The sequence below is a fragment of the Jaculus jaculus genome, chromosome 2 (genome assembly GCF_020740685.1).
Source record: "Jaculus jaculus isolate mJacJac1 chromosome 2, mJacJac1.mat.Y.cur, whole genome shotgun sequence".
In the NCBI taxonomy this organism is placed as follows: domain Eukaryota; kingdom Metazoa; phylum Chordata; class Mammalia; order Rodentia; family Dipodidae; genus Jaculus; species Jaculus jaculus.
The window spans coordinates 34,636,256-34,653,471 of record NC_059103.1 but is presented as its reverse complement, the minus strand read 5'-3'; the positions used below and the strand labels follow the sequence as shown (position 1 = coordinate 34,653,471).

General features: G+C 45.1%; 1 long non-coding RNA gene across 1 annotated transcript; it reads left to right on the top strand.

Annotated features, from left to right (window-relative positions):
- The first annotated feature begins 1,307 nt into the window (after window positions 1-1,307).
- Window positions 1,308-15,927, top strand: LOC123458844. The gene is made up of 2 exons (XR_006635806.1): window positions 1,308-1,504; window positions 15,510-15,927. It is a non-coding gene; the product is annotated as an uncharacterized LOC123458844 (long non-coding RNA).
- Window positions 15,928-17,216: the final 1,289 nt, after the last annotated feature.

Genomic DNA, 17,216 nt, shown 5'->3' with positions numbered 1-17,216 from the left:
TTTTGCACTTTCGCTTCTTGGTTGAGTAACAAAACAGGGCGTCCATTTGAGCAGTGTCAAGAACATGATGATCTGAATGGACAGTGTCGCATATTATCTAAGCTCTGGCCACGTGGCAAGGACTGCCGATTCCCTTCAAAATTAAAGCCTAGTTATGGAGCGCATGTGTGCTATGTTCTGGAATGCTCAGCTGAAGAAGCATTAAAATGTTAGCTTAACCCAGTGGAAGAATTAGAATAATTAGAAGAAACTGTTCCAAAGGATGATGTAGAACTAACATTAATAAAGTGAGGAATTTGTGGAAGAGGAGACAGATGAAGAAAAGTTTTTAGACCTCAGGGTTTCAAAAGCCCAGACCTCTCTATCTCTCTCGGTAAGTCTCATAGGACAGCCAGCATCGGCCTATGCATTCTACTGGATATCTAAATGAGGAAGGCCATTGGTCAGATGTTATTTTCTTTGCCATCTGAACAGTCGTTCTGAAAATGGTGTTCCTGTATGTAAAATGTTACACTTACAAAAATGTAAAGGTCTGGATGAGAAAGTGAGGTAGCTTCCCACCTATGCTGTGGAAAATCAACAGTGCTTCTCGTGCAAACCGAAAAGACTTCATTTGCTTGATGGGATTTTTAATTGTAGATAGATGTAAATTATTTTACTTCAGGTTATTTTACACTAAAATAGGCCAGGATAAACTAAAAAGTAATAAATAAATAAAACAAAGCAAAAAAAAACCAACAACAATAAAATAGGCCAGGACTGAATAATCTTGTGTATAGGAAATACTTAAATTGCTTTTTTGTTTTTCTTTCAAGGTAAAATCTTGCTCTAGCCCAGGCTGACTTGGAATTCTTGTTGCTGAGGCAGGCCGAGAGGGCTTCCGAGCGAGATGCAGGCTCCGGAGGAGGGATGGACGGGGTGCGGAGGGCGCCGTCGCCCGGGGACGCCCCTCGGGTCCCCAGCTCTGCGTAGGAGCTTCCCGTCTTTGGAGCGATCGTCCCGACACCGGAGCTTTTCCTGGGTCCGGTGAGGCCCCGGCCTGCGCTGCGGCCCGGCGGGAGGCTCGGTCCGAGTCTCCCGGGGTGGGCAGCCGGGGCCGGAGCGGGCCTTGCGGCCGGGAGCAGGAGCCGTGCGGGGAGCGCGCCGGCTGCTGGGTCGGGCGGAGACCGCCGCCCGCGTCGGGGCCCGGGCAGAGCCGCGCTGCGGGACGGCGCCGGGCGCAGCCTCCCCGCGGCTCCCAAGGCCGTTCTCCGCGGGCCCCGCCGGCGCCCCGCGCGAGGAGCCTCGCAGCGCCCAGGGCAGGTGCTCGGCCCTGTTGGATCGCAGAGGCCGGGAGAGCCGGCCCGAGGGACGGCAGCGCTGCGCTCCGCTCCGCCGGGACGGAGCTGCCGCCGGGGAACCGGGATACCGGGGCTTACCGGGCCAGGGGCGGCTACGGCCTTTTCTTTTGTTTACTAATCTCCCGCCCGGGTGGCCTGATAGCTCTTGAGGCCGGATCTTTGAGGTAAGACCTTGCTTTGTGCCATATGTGTCTTGCCATGCTATGGTCTAGCAAAGTTTTATGGCCCACCAATCCGTGGTCCGAGGTCAGAGGCTCATTAACCCTTCAGGTCGCTCTTCCACCGGAGAGCTTACCTCCGGGAAAGGGGTGCCAGAAATGTCCCGTCGTTTCCCACCCTCTCCCTTGTCTCTGCTCCCGTCCTATCAGGTTCAATTCTCAGGACCCAACAGGGCCCAAATCATGTACAAATAATAAATAGGTTTATGAGCAAATAAGGGCGGTCATGTTAAAAAATGAAAAATCTGGAGCTGAGGAGATGGCTAAGTGGGTAAAGGCACTTACTTGCAAAGTCTACTGGCCAGGGTTCAATTTTTCAGTACCCATGTAAGGCCAGATGCACAAAGTGGCACATTACCCACAGTTGTAGAGGCAACGGGCCCTGGTGTGTTCTCACCCCTCAAATAGTTCTTTAAAAATGAACAATTCCTAAGGGAAATAGGGCCTGATAGTTTATGAACATGGTAATTGTTCTGCCCAGTTCTGGGCACCCCCTCAGTGACCACCAAGGAGAACCATCAGCAACAAAACTATAAGTAATGGCTCCACTAAAGCAGACAACAGGGTGGTCAACCAAGGAGAATGGCTGAACCATGACTCAAACCATCCTTGAGATTCTTCTGTTCTTTGTTTTCTGGAGTGATCAGCATAAAAGCAACATTCTTCTCCCAGGGCTGCACGTGGTCCTCCTTGCTGGAGAAATAGTAGATCTAAACCTCTTCTATTTTGCAGGACTACCTCAGCTAGAGACCTATGCGACTCTTGCAGGTGGGAAATCAATTTTTCTAATTTCTGAATGTCCAAATCTGTAGCTGCTCTAAGGTCAGCGTATTGTTGCTTCTGGGTTACTAAGGAGATTATTCCTGTTCTGGCTCTGGCAAGTCCCAAACCTATTAGTAAACTAACACCTAGAGCAGTAATAGGTCCTCTCTTTACACTAATTGGATCTGCACATAGTTGTTGGTCTGTTTCTTTAATTGAGTGGTAGGTTATTCTGGGGACTAGCTGTACCTGTACACAGAGATCTTTAGCTTTAGCCAACAGAGACGTGCTAACACAGGGGGTAAGTCCCGTGCTGCAAGCCCACCAGTTTTCGGAGGGAATAAGATAAGAGGGGGATGTGTTGATAAAGATGGCTTGGTTACACAGGGGGGAGGAATTGAATTGGGACTGGCACCACTAATGCATAGTCCTCTTCCTGATTCCTGTTGGAGGGTGAGTCTTACAGTTCCGGATTGTTGCCATCTACATTTATTTACATCTGGTGACATACTATATGAATCAGAGACTGCTATTCCTTCATAGAAACGGGGGAGCAGTGCCACAGCAGAGCCAGCAGGCTGTAGTAAGGTCTGGTCTGGTGGCATTCAGGACCACAAAGGAGTGATTAAGGAGGGTGAGAAGGGGATTACCTAGTTTAGGTATCTATGGTGGGATGCTGGGCTGAGAACTAGAACTAAGAATGTTTCCTGGTGTGGGCGTGGGGCCAGAGGCAAGGGCTGGTTCAGGTTGTAGTGGCGGCGCTAGGATCTTGTTTGGGCCTATGGGCAATGTTTTAGGATGTGATACCGGCAGCTGAACACTTAATAACCCACCTGGATCATGGATGGGGGGGGGTGTCAGGCAGTTCTGGTCATAGATTCTTGTTCCCCAAATTAGTCCCTGTAGCCACCTCTGATCTTGTTTTCCCCCTTTAGTAAATGATAGCTTGATTGGGTTACAGTGTCCCTCAGTCCGAGTCCATGGAACATATTGTGCTCCACTTAAGGAGAGGACTAACTTCCTACCAAGTTCCTGCCTTACACTTGGGGTGGTGCCCCTGGTTATAACAACAGGCCATCTTTCTTTGGGGCTGCCCACTGATATGTCCTGTAGACACACAGTCCCAAGCCCCACAATAGTATTCATCTGCCCCTCCACACTGCTGATGATATGTCTTCCCCCCAATATAACCTGAGCAAGCATAGAAATTAAGCTTTTGAGTTACTGAGTCAGTTGAACCATGGAAGCTCAAGAAAAGTGGCTAGATCAAAATATAGATCTGGAAACCAGATCCAAAGGGGGTGGAAAGCAGTGGTAGAGTTTAGAACCTCCTGAGTAGCTAGGTTATAGATTTCCCAAGTCAAGTTGACTGGTTGATGGGGATTAAGGGAGGAAAGGAGGCTACAGGGGGCACAAGTGGTGAATAGTACAAACATTAAGAGCATATAAGCTTGAGTTTGAGGGGGGATTTTTGATCCCACTTGACTTTCCATTGTGGTTGGTAGTCCTCAGGTTCAGCTATTGCATCTTCCAGTCAGACGTAGGTGTGATGAATCCAAGTGGCAATTCCATCCACCTTCACAGCAGTAGGGTGGTCAGAATGATGATGTAGGGTCCTTTCCAGTGGGGCTCCAATGTCTCATGGCTTGGAGCCTTGCTGGCGTGTTCCATCTCCTTTAGGATGATGGTCTGCATTAGTCATCTTACAGCTTAGGCATTTGTTAGCAATTTCTTCAATGTGAGATCTTTTGTTTGTTTGTTTATTTATATGAGAGAGACAGGGACAGAAAGAGGCAGATAGAGAGAGGGAGAGAGAATGGGCACACCAGGGCCTCTAGCCACTGCAAACTAACTCCAGACACATGCACCCCCTTGTGCATCTGGCTAACATGGATCCTGGGGAGTTGAGCCTCAAACCCAGGTCCGTAGGCTTCACAGGCAAGCGCTTAACCGCTAAGCCATCTCTCCAGCCCCAACGTGAGATCTTAAATTGACTATTTTGAGGTGACTATGCCTTATCAGTTCTTCAGTCTGCTTTGTGCCCAGATGTGCAGACCGGTGCAAATGTTGGAGAAGCTGCTGAGCCAGGCATGTGGGAAGGATCAACTTATCATCCTCACTTTTGATCCAACCTCCAGTGCCCTCTTGTGTTAAAGGCAACTTGCTAATCTGTTTGGTGTCCTCCTTTGAATACCCTGGAGTGTCAGGTAAAGTTGGAGGTCCTGGGTCTGGGAGTAGAGTCAACACCAGTTCAGCATCGAGGGCAGCCCTCTTAGCGACTCCATCTGCCCTCATATTTCCCCTGGCCACCGGAGTATCATTTCTTTGGTGGCCAGGGCAATGCATAATGGCCAGTTTAGTGGGCAACCATAAGGTAGCCAACAAGTCCAAAATTTGCTCTTTGTTTTTGTTTCTCTTTCCTTCTGCTGTGAGGAGGCCTCTCTCTTGACAGATAGCCCCATATACATGGGCAGTCGCAAAGGCATAAGGGCTGTCTGTATACACATGCAGCTTCTTGCCTTTGCCTAGTTGCAAAGCCTTTGTCAGAGCAATAAGTTCTGCCCGCTGTGCAGAAATCCCTCTAGGTAATGCTGCCACACAGACAGTCTCTGTCTCACTCACCACAGCAGCCCCCGCATACCTTTGTCCATTTTTCATGAAGCTGCTGCCATCAGTATACCAAGTAACTTCAGCATCTGTTTCGGTCCAGACCCTGGGGAACTTTTGTAACCATTCAGCAATGTCCGTCATGGGACTTGGTTGTTGGTGGAGTCTATATTCATCTTCCAATTGCATGGTCAATATTCGTACTGGGTGCCCATTTCTATCAGTAAGATGAGGCTCATCCAGGTCAAAAGAAATTTGAGCTCTTATTTTGGTTAGTAAGTCTCTTCCCAGTAAGGGGTAGGGCATTCAGGTATGACCATGAAGGAGTAGGATCCCCGGCCCATGCCAGGTCCATTGTTCTTCGGGTAGTCCATGAATACTGGTTCATACCAGTGGCCCCTTGCACCCAAGACTTTTTATCTGACAGTTTCCCTTGGGGCTTTGTTAGCACGAATGTTGTGCCCCAGTATCCACTAGAAAAGTGATAGGTGTCCCCTCCACTCTTAAGGTTACCCTAGGTTCGGGGAGGGGGTCTGAACCCCATCTCCCTCAGTCATTAAGCCCTTCTAATTCCAGGACACACACTCGCTCTGTATGGCTCATTTTCTGAGGAGGGTTCTTAGGACATTCTTTTACCCAGTGCCCCATGTCTTTACAATAAGCACATTGGTTACAAAGGAGTTTGGGCCTTTCTCATGAAGGTCCCTTCTTACCTTGCTCTCCTGCAAGTTTCTTGTATTGCCAACGTTGGGTGTCAGGGGACTCTGCAGTGGCTACCAGGAGGATCTTAGCCAAATTGTGGGTACTTGTTTCATTTGTTGATGCAATAGCTCGGGCTTGATGTTCCTTGGGACTCTCTCTGTTATACACTCATTCCACCAGTGCCACCAGCTCCCACAAACTCTTATCTGCTAGCCTGTCCAGTTTTTGAATCTTCCTCCTTATGTCTGGGGCTGCCTGGTTAACAAAACTGAGAATAACTGCCATCTTATTTTCTGGAAGCTCTGGGTCCATAGGAGTACATGTACAATATGCCTCCATGAGTCTCTCCAGCAGCAGGAGTCTCATCTTTACCTTGCTGCACATCACTCACTTTAGCCAAATTAGTGGGATGCCTAGCAGCGGCCCTGAGACCCTCCATTAGAGTCCAGCAGTACACCTGGAGTCTCTCCTTACCTGCCACTGTGTTGTAATCCTAGTCTGGTCTAGTCAAGGGAAAGAAGGTATCAATGATAGCTTGATTATTGGTGGGATTCCTATCTGCGCCCGGAACCAATTTCGGGGCTTCAGTCTGGATTCTCTCTCTTTCCTCTGTGGTAAAGAGAATCTGCAGCAATTGTTGACAGTCATCCCATGTTGGTAGGTGGGTAAAAATAATAGAATCCAGAAGATCAATAAGCCCCTGTGGTTTCTCAGAGAATTTAGGAGTCTGCATTTTCCAATCATATAGATCACTAGTGGTGAATGGCCAATAGTGATGTGGCTGGTTACCATCTTGGTCTGGTGGTCCCATAACCCAAAGGGGAAGCATTGTGGCCTCTGGGTCTGGGGTAGACTCTGGGAGGCCCTATTACAGGTGTGGGGAGGACTAGGTACAGGTGGGGGTTGGGATGTTGGTGGTGGGTCCTGAGATTGTGGATCTGTAGGCGGAGGTAAATTTATAGGTGGAGGAGGGTAAGGAGGAGGAAAGATTAACTCTTCTTCCTGGGAATTTGGAAGCACAGGATACAAGGAGCAGAGGGAGGAGAGGGAGTCATCTGATTCATTATTTTTCTTCTTTGCTGTCAGAACAGTAGTGGTCTCCTGTGGAGGGGGAAGAAAAGGTTTAACCCAGCAGGGGGGGAAATCTTCCACCAGATCCCTCCAAACCAGTATATAAGGGATCTTGTCTGGATGGCCATGAGGTTCTTGGAAGATATTTTCCTGGACTTGCCTTATGATCAAAAGGTGGAGGGTTCCCTCTAGTGGCTAACCCAAGTTAAAGGTGGGCTATTCATTCCTGCAGAGAACAATGAGTTTTTTTCTTTCTTTCTTTCTTTCTTTCTTTCTTTCTTTCTTTCTTTCTTTCTTTCTTTCTTTCTTCTTTTTATCTCTGCATTAAGGTTATGAGCTCTAACTTTAACATCCTGAAAATGGTCCGTCACTAAAGAAAGCAGGGTAGTCTGCATCTGTCCCAATCACACAAACAGTAATTCCAACGAAGAACAGAACAAAGAGACAGCTAAAGAGTTCGGCTGGCCAGCAACTACAAAACCGAAATTGAGACAATGGGCTCTGGCAGGTCCACCGTAGGGATCCGCGTTGCCTCTGCAAATCTACCAAAGGGATGTAATCCCCTTCTGGCGGGCCTGGGGCACCCAGGACTCGCAGTTCAAACGAAGTGGCCTCCAGGGGGCATCCGCCCAACCACAATTTTTCTGATGAACAGGAAGACAGAGAACATATATCCAGAGAAGACAAAGCACAAAAACACACCAGCTGGCGACCTGAGCTCCACGTGTTGGGGGTCCTCAGGGTCTCTGGGGGAGGGAAAACCCCAGATGAGCCCCCAAATGTTCTGCCCAGTTCTCAGTACCCCCTCAGTGAGCACCAAGAAGAACCATACACGTATGCAAGGGCAAGGAGCTTTATTTCGGTCTTAAGCTCAGTCTCTTGACTTCACCAATGCATTGGATCCATACAAGAGCCTGGAGCAGCAGGGTGCCAAGTTTCTTACAGGGATTTGAACAAAGAAGTAGGGAATGGGTACATGATTGGTTGATTTTTCAGGACATTGGTGGCAAGGTTGGCAGGTGGGAGCTAGGTAACTAACCAACCTCTGTTGCGATTGGCTAAACAAGCAGCAATAACATTTGTATGTATTTCGATTGGTTGAGACAGAGAGGTAGGAGGGATAAATCTCTTAATTGGCCAGGGCTGGAGGTAGGCGGGACAAGTCTTTGGCAAGTCTCAGGTGTCCTGGGCAGGGGCCAGGGCAGCTTCCCCTTTGTTCCTTTGTTTAAGCTGAAACTTGTAATTTAGGCCTAACCAGGGCAGCACTCGACTGAAGCAGACATCATTCAGTTTCTGGGTCCTTCAGTAATATTGATTCAATAACAATAGGTCATGCTTAACTAGAAATAAATACAATCTGCAAATCCTAATTGCAATGGGGAAATTGAGAATGTCTTCACAGGACAGGAAACACTGAGCAAATACAAGTCATCTGAGAAAGGCTCATGAACACCACTAGCCTCTTAACAAATGCACAGTTTGCACTCCGACCTTCAGAGTCTGTGACATCACTGCGCAGTAGAATTTTTGAGGTTCTTAATAATCTTTAGCACCTTATTTGCTGTTTATTAATGAAAATATTATGCAGCCCATGATATTCTTGATAGGCAGTACAAATATCAGGAAAGAACTCAAAGCATGTGGTCCTAAGCCCTGTGCGTCCAGTCATGTATACGGTAGCTAGAGCACTTAACACGTTTCTTCATTTCTTCTGCTTGTATCCCATGCGCACAGACTACTGGTAAATTCCAACATTAGGTCATAATGCATTGGTTATAAAACAAATGTCACAATCTTATCCAGCTTGAATTAATACAATACAGGAAGCCCTTCCTCTGTATAGATCACACTTTGCTATTACACATCTCTTCATACCACATATTTTATCATGTAGCTGGGCAGAGTCATATGACTGCAATCCTAGTTACTTGGGGCAAAGGAGTAGAATGGGTACAAATTAGAGACTAGCCTGGGCAATTTAACAAGACTTTTTTTCAAAATCTGTCCATTCCTGATAGACTGACTTCTGGAAAGGTGACAGAATAATCTCCTAATTGTTGCATCAGCCTAGGGAGTCCCTGAGTCAGGTATGCAATTGTGGAAAACTGTTCTATGATGAGGTTGAGATGCATACTAGCTATGGAGGCTAAGAGCACAAGGTATGTTCCTTTATTGCTCTTCCTTCCCTCCCAAAATTTTAGGGTGGGCTTCGCCATGGGCATCCATGCCACACAAAAACCTGACACAACCCATCATGCCTACCTTGGTTTCCTTGAAAAAAAAAAAAAAAACCAGAAATCCATAGCTGCTACCACTACCCTATAGTGGCTACAAAAGTTGGGAATGCATTGAATGCAGGACTGGACCAGCAGTGTGGTGTTAGTGGTCTCAACTTTGCAGCAATCAATTACCCTATGTGGATTGTGGGCCACATGGGTTCTATAAAGTGTGCATCCTGGACACAGAGATCAATGATACCAGAAAAACAGAAAATAAACACACATTCTCCAAGTCACTTTATTAGGGCATAAAAACTAAAATACCAAACTGGACGTGGTGGTGCACGCCTTTAATCCTAGCACTCGGGAGGCAGAGGTAGGAGGATCACTGTGAGTTCAAGGCCACCCTGAGATTACAGAGTTAATTCCAGGTCAGCCTGGATCAGAGTGAGACCCTACCTCAAAAAACCAAAAGAAAAACTCACATGTTTTGTGAAAAATGTGTGGTGGCCAAGATACAGGAATATTCTTTTTGTTGTTGTTGTTCATTTTTATTTATTTCTTTGAGAGTGACAGAGAGAGAAAGAGGCAGAGAGAGAGAAAGAATGGGCATGCGAGGGCTTCCAGCCACTGCAAACGAACTCCAGATGCATGTGCCCCCTTGTGCATCTGGCTAACGTGGGTCCTGGAGAATCGAGCCTCGAACCGGGGTCCTTAGGCTTCACAGGCAAGCGCTTAACCACTGAGCCATCTCTCCAACCCAGGAATATTCTTATAGCTGGAGAAAAAAGTGATGGTCAGAAGGTAAGCTTTTATTGTTTGTTTGTTTTTCAAAGTAGGGGCTCACTCTAGCTCAGGCTGACCTGAAATTCATTATGTAGTCTCAGGGTGGCTTTGAACTCACAGTGATCCTCCTACCTCTGCCTCCCGAGTGCTGGGATTAAAGGCATGAGCCACCATGCCTAGCTAAAAGGTAAGCCTTTTTTTTTTTTTTTTTTTTTTTTTTTAATGAACACACTCTGAATACTTTACTCTGAAGTCCTCAACAGTGCTGGGTGTTCCTCCTGCCTTATGTTACTGAACAAACCTGGAAAATAGGAATTGCATTCTCCCCTTACTTTTCATGTGGAACAGTAAAGCAGAGGAAGATTCCTCACAATCCAGCAGGTAGATGTGGTAATATTTGAACACAGGGGTTCAAAGGAAGCCCTCCCAAAGTTGTAATGAGGGGCTGAAGAGATGGCTCAGTGGTTAGAGGCACTTTCTTGCAAAGCCTGCCAGCCTGGGTTCAATACCCCAGTACCAATATAAAACCAGATACACAAAATTATAAGTGATAAGGAAGAAATACGAATGGCATATAAGCACCTAAAAAAATGTTCTACGTCACTAGTCATCAGGGAAATGCAGATTAAAACTACATTGAGATTCCATCTCACTCCTGTCAGATTGGCCACCATCATGAAAACAAATGATCATAAATGTTGGCGGGGATGTGGAAAAAAAGGAACCCTTCTGCACTGCTGGTGGGAATGCAATCTGGTCCAGCCATTGTGGAAAACAGTGTGGAGGTTCCTAAAGCAGCTAGAGATTGATCTACCATATGACCCAGCTATAGCACTCCTAGGCATATATCCAAAGGATTCATCTCATTTCCTTAGAAGTACATGCTCAACCATGTTTATTGCTGCTCAATTTATAATAGCTGGGAAATGGAACCAGCCTAGATGTCCCTCAACAGATGAGTGGATAATGAAGATGTGGTACATTTATACAATGGAGTTCTACTCAGCGGTAAAGAAAAATGAAGTTATGAAATTTGCAGAAAAATGGATGGACCTGGAAAGTATTATACTAAGTCAGGTAACCCAGGCCCAGAAAGCCAAGCGCCACATGTTCTCCCTCATATGGGGATCCTAGCTACAGATGACTGGGCTTCTGTGTGAGAATGAAAATACTTAGTAGCAGAGGCCAGTAAGTTGAAAAGGAGACATAAAGGGTGGAGAAAGGAAGGGAGGAGGATACTTAATAGGTTGATATTGTATATATGTAATTACAATGATTGTAATGGGGAGGTAATATGATTGAGAATGGAATTTCAAACGGGAAAGAGTGGGGGTGGGGAGGGAGGGAATTACCATGGGATATATTTTATAATCATGGAAAATGTTAATAAAAATTAAAAAAAAAAATAAAAATAAAAATAAAAAAATAAAAAAATAAAAATTATAAGTGAGGATGGACCCTCCTTTGATCATGCTGTCTGCTATCCATTGAATGCTCAATATGGAAACCATCATTTATCCCTCAACTGAGAACGTGGGCTAACAAGAGGACCCAAGCTTCTTTTAGAGCAATAGGATTATTTTGGTAAAAGGTAGTGCTTTGGGATGGAGAGATGGCTTAGCAGTTAAGCGCTTGCCTATGAAGCCTAAGGACCCTGGTTCGAGGTTCAATTCCCCAGGACCCACGTTAGCCAGATGCACAAGGGGGCACACACATCTGGAGTTCATTTGCAGTGGCTGGAGGCCCTGGCACACCCATTTTCTCTCTCTCTCTCTCTCTCTCTCTCTCTCTCTCTCTCTCTCTCTCTCTTTCTCTCTCTCTGCCTCTCTGTCTGTCTGTTGCTCTCAAATAAATAAATTCTTTTAAAAAGGTAGTGCTTTTACATTTAAGTAAAGATTGATAAACTATGGATATAAATACAACATATGCCAAAGATTTGAAGAGATCTGTTACCTCCAAGATATTTGGATATTGTGATTACAATCTAATCTACAACCCTAATCACAAACAAAATAAAAATCACAGAAATTTTAGCTTTTAGTGTCTAGTATTCAGTTTTAAAATCATATGGGACATGTACATAGTAAAATGCAACTTACCTGTTCAACATTTAGGAAGCCCATATCTCCTCCAATACACACAAAAGTACATAAATGAATAAAGTAAGACAGGATAACTCATATCTTCCTAGGATAAATTTTAACACTTCAAAGTGACTATTAATATCCTAACTTTTTAAAATTTTGAAGTAGGGTCTCAGTTTAGCCCAGGCTGACCTGGAATTCACTATGTAGTCTCAGGGTGGCCTCAGACTCACAGCAGTCCTCTGCCTCCTGAGTGCTGGGATTAAAGGTATGTGCCACCACTCCTGGCCTGTTTTGATTCTTAATATATATATATAAAATCAAGTCAGACATGGTGGTGAATACCTTTAATTCCAGCACTTGGGAGGTAGAGGTGAGAATGATCACCATGAGTTCAAGGTCAGCCTGTGATAGAGAGAGACCCTACCTCAAAAAAGTAAAAATAGGGCCACTTTTCTGCTCTCTCCGAAGCTGGCAGCAATGGTTTTGGGTCCTCAGACGGGTAAGAGCCATCTCCCATGCTGGCAGCCACGCCGCGGTGGGAAGAGACACTTTTCACTTTTTTCTTTTTACTACTGTCTTCAATTTTTTTGTTTGTTTGTTTGTTTTGTTTTGTTTTTCAAGGTAGGGCTTCACTCTGGCCCAGGCTGACCTGGAATTATGTAGTCTCAGGGTGGCCTCGAATTTACGGTGATCCTCCTACCTCTGCCTCCCGAGTGCTGGGATTAAAGGCATGTGCCACCACACCTGGCATATTACTGGCTTAAATTTAGATCTTTCTTGGACGTACACATTTTTTTAAATCCCTTCTCATTTTTTTTTTTCCTAAGAACCATGTTCAGTTACATGGGCTTTTGGGTTCCACGTGGTATACTTCTCTTCTCCCCACTTTATCTTCCCTTACCTCCTGGTTTTTTCCCTTCCCCACTCCTTTGTAAGATCTGAATAAAATGTGATATTTTAAAAATCAAGGGGTGGAGAGATGGCTTAGCAGTTAAGACACTTGCCTGTAAAACCAAAGGACTCAGACTTGATTCCCTAGTACCTATGTAAGCCAGATGCACAAGGTGGCACATGGATCTGGAGTTTGTTTGCAGTGGCTAGAGGCCCTGGTGTGCCCATTCTCTCCCCCCAACCTCTTTCCCTCTCTCAAATAAATAAGTTATTAAAAATCAATAAAAATAGCCAGGAGTGGTGGCACACACCTTGAGTCCTAGCTCTTGAGAGGCAGAGGTAGGTGGATCGCCATGAGTTCCAGGCCACCCGGAAACTACATAGTGAGTTCTAAAGCAACCTGGACTAGTGTGAGACCCTACTTCGAAAAACAAAAAATAAATAAATAAATAAATAAAAATCGAATTTAAACTTCATAGAATACATTGGATATGAAAGCTAGTAATGGGTTATCAGGGAAAGAAATGGAACCAGCACAGACATAGGGCAGTGGTAGAAGCCAATGGAGGAACAAAGTACAATGATACCTGTAGATGCATAAATGAACACATTACTTTGCATACTAAACTAAAATTAAACAAAAAGTTGACAACTGCCCCTCACATTTTGTTTGCTTTGGATCTTGCTGTATTAGGGGATTCCTTCCCATTTTAAAGTTTAAGCTGCCTCCAAAGAGCAGGGTTGGAGAAATCCATTGGAAAATAAAACAGATTTTGAGATGGAGCTGAGCACTGGAGTTAGGCACCAAGGCTAGATGCCATTCCAGGGCTGCTCCCTGGGAGGGAGTAAACCAGCAGAAGATGACAGAGGAGAACTAAGATCCATTGATGAGACAAGACTGCCCACCACAGGATGTGCTACCTCTACCACATCTGTCAGGACCCAGGAGAAATTTCAGAGGAAGTGGTGACATGAATACTGCTCTTATTGCTACAGAGAGCTCAACACTAAATCACATTGCCAACAGGCCTGCCATGGCTCAGGGAACATTGTTGAGGAGGGTGTGGTAGGTTGTAAGAACCACAGGGTAGGAATATGCTGACCCCACAGTGAACACCATAACCCCACATGTGTGTATTTATGTGGCGTGGTGCATGCGATGCACGCTATATTCATATGTGTGTGCAGATGCCTGAACCGTGTGTGTGTGTGTGTGTGTGTGTTGTGCACGCACACAGAGTTTAGAGGAAAAAATTGAGTGTCCATCCTTTTCTTTGTCTTCTTTTTTGAGGTAGAGTCTTATTCTAGCCCAGGCTGATCCAGATCTCACACTGTAGTCTTAGGCTGGCCTCAAACTCACAGAGATACTCCTACCTTTGCCTCCCAAGTGCTGGGAGGTTCCTTTTGTTTTTGTTTTTGTTTTTTAAAACTCCAGTCGCACATGTCACCATGTGCATCTGGCTTATGTGGGTTCTGGGGAATGGAATTTGGATTCTTGAGCTTTGCAGGCTAACTCCTTTAACGCTAAGCCATCTCTCCAGCCATGGTGTTCTTTTCTTATTGTTTACCCACATATTTTTTCTTTCTTTTTCTTTTCTTTTCTTTTTTTTTTTTTGTTTGTTTTTCGAGGTAGGGTCTCACTCTGGCTCAGGCTGACCTGGCATTCACTGTGTAGTCTCAGGGTGGCCTTGAACTCACGGTAATCCTCCTACCTCTGCCTCCCGAGTGCTGGAATTAAAGGCATGCATCACCACACCTGGCTTACCCACATATTTTCTTATGAGTCTCTTCCTCATCCCAGAACTGTTGTCCATCAGTGAGTTACAACAATTTTTCTATCTCTACCCTCTGTGGGTTAGGGTTACAGATGTGCATGGTCACACCCAGCTTTTTGTGTGAGTTCTGGGGAGTGTAACTTAGTGGTCTCTTACCAAATAAATGCTAAGGCATCTTTCCAGAACCAAAGCCTTGTGATGTCCCAGAGGGCAATTGTAATGTCACTGTGAGTATTGTGATTGGACAATGAGGTACTATATCATAGTGGGTAACTGTGATGTCACTGTAGGCATTGTGACAAAATGGTGGGATATTGTGATAGCACAATTATATTTGTGACATCAAAGTAGGGAATTTTGATGTCACAGTGACATGATGGACTCTACTCTCTGGAAGTGTAAGCCAAAAATAAACCCTTCCTTAAGTTGCTTCTGGTCAGGCATTTTTTTCCCAGCAGCAAGAAAGTAACATACACTGCAAGGGATGGGATACCTTCCAGCGAGTTGTTGGTAAGATCCCCTCCCCCATCAAACAATAGAGGCTATTTTCTAGGCTCTTGGTTGGCCACCAGAACTAGATGGTAAGACCCTATTGCTGAAGAGACCACATGCTTGGGCATCAGGTCACTGAGAAATCAAATTGGAACTGAGCTGAAAACCTCCTTCCTGTTGATTAGCTATCATGGTACTGGAAAGAGCTATGAAGCTTGGGTGGGGAAAATTCATCACAGGTCTTAACTAACAGTGGACCCTGCAAGGTTTATGGCTGGACAGCCAGGCCAAATGTTCCAAGTGGTGCAAAAGTGGCATGTTTATTTTGGGAGAAAACAACCACCCTCTGATTGGACTTGAAACCGGATTCATGGGAAGGAATTCATGCATGGTACTGAAAACCTAATCAAAAGCCTGTGGCTGGGGATGTCATAAGCCACAGGTCAGAAACTACTGCTGTTGTCTGGCTAAATGGATAAGTTACTTTATTCATCAAACCTCTATTTACTCAATAATGCTCATATATGAATTTTACTCTCACTTTTGTTTCTTTTTTCAGATGGCAGTGACTACTGAGGAGACTCAAAACTCACTAAAGTGCTAAGAAGAAATGACAGAGGAGTGCTCTGCACTAAGTGAAGCATCTCTGTCACACCCTGCAGGGCTCGGGGACCCTTGTGGAAGAGGTGGCGGAGAGAAGACAAGAGCCAAAGGACGGGGGGAGTGCTTACAGTCCTGTCTATCAGACACAAGTGGCTGTGATAATCATGATCTTCAGCTGCAAATATACCTACACCAGACCTGGATACTGAAGGCAAAAATGATGACTTTAAAGTAGAAGAGAGATTAATTGGAAAGAAGAAGGGGTTCAGTGGAGGGAGTATTTGGATCAGGTTAAGGGAGACTTGTGGGAGAGGATTATTATCATGGTATATTGTCTATATGTACAGAGGTTGTTAATAAAACATTCTTTAGAATCTGTTGTGATAATTTTGTCTTTTTTATATTAGAAGACTTATTAAATCTCAGCACAAAAAAAGGCAAGCACCTCATAGTTTGGCAGGCACAAATATACTTGTTCTGATTCACTCCTAGTCTCAGACAGTTATGAAAAATGGCATTACTCTTTATGAAATTGTTACCTTCACTTTACTGTTTTTTTCCATTTATTTTCTGCATTCATCAGTTGCCTAGAGACACCTGCATATACAACTGGTGGATAAAATTCCTCAGACTGATATCCGAGTTTATCCTACGGCCTTCACACACCTGCACACACATAAGCACCTGCATATCATGTGCACAAAAAGAATCTGCAAGAATTTAGAGGGAAGCATTGCAGATCTGAATAAACATCCAGGTGAATGTCCTGTGTTAGAGGGTGAGAAATTCCTATGCTGGGGAACCGTCTTATGGTAAGATTCAGTAAACAGGCCAAACGCAAAGGCAAAATGTGGTCACAGTGTTGTAGAGTTGAGTATCAACAAAGGTGAAGGCAGCAGAAGCCTGTGGCTAACAGTTGGTTCCAGTGACACATGATCTTTCTTTAGAAAACTCTGGCAACTGATTTTATTATGCCATTGGTCAGCACCAGGAACCAGCTCAGCTGTGGTTTGGGGTCACTGGCTTCAGGAACGAGCAGCAATTATTTTCTGTTTTTTTGGGTAAGGTCTCACTGTAGCCTAACCTGACCTGGAAATCATTCCATAGTCCCAGGCTGTCATCCAGCTCAAAGCAGTCCTTCCACTTTTGCCTCCTTAATGCTGGGATTAAAGGCATGTGGCACCATGCACATTAGGAATGATTTTCATGGGGAGATGGTATAAGTCCTCCTCATCTACTGGACAAAACCAATGTGTAGAGGCATAAAGGTACAATTTCATTATCTCTGCTCTGGGACAAGGGCACAGAGTCCTTTACTACTGGGATTTGAATGCAGGGTGTGCACCTTCATAAAGGAAATGTGTGACCTGTATTTATTCAGGTGGGGGAAGAAAGTCTTTCCTGCACGAACTGCCTTTCAGTGAACTTCAGGTTAAAATCACCCTCATGTCAACTGGCATACTTTGGAGTATCAGAAAGGCCACTAGGAAGATTACTGTTTCGTGAGATGGAAAGTTGAAGGTTATGCTTAGGTGTTTGGTTTTAAGGAAAAACATTAACGCTTTCACAATAAAAATGGAGAGCTTGGTTATTTTCCTTTTGGTGCTGTGAACAAAAGGCACATCCTTGTACAGGGGATGCAAGCGCCACATGCAGCTTTGCC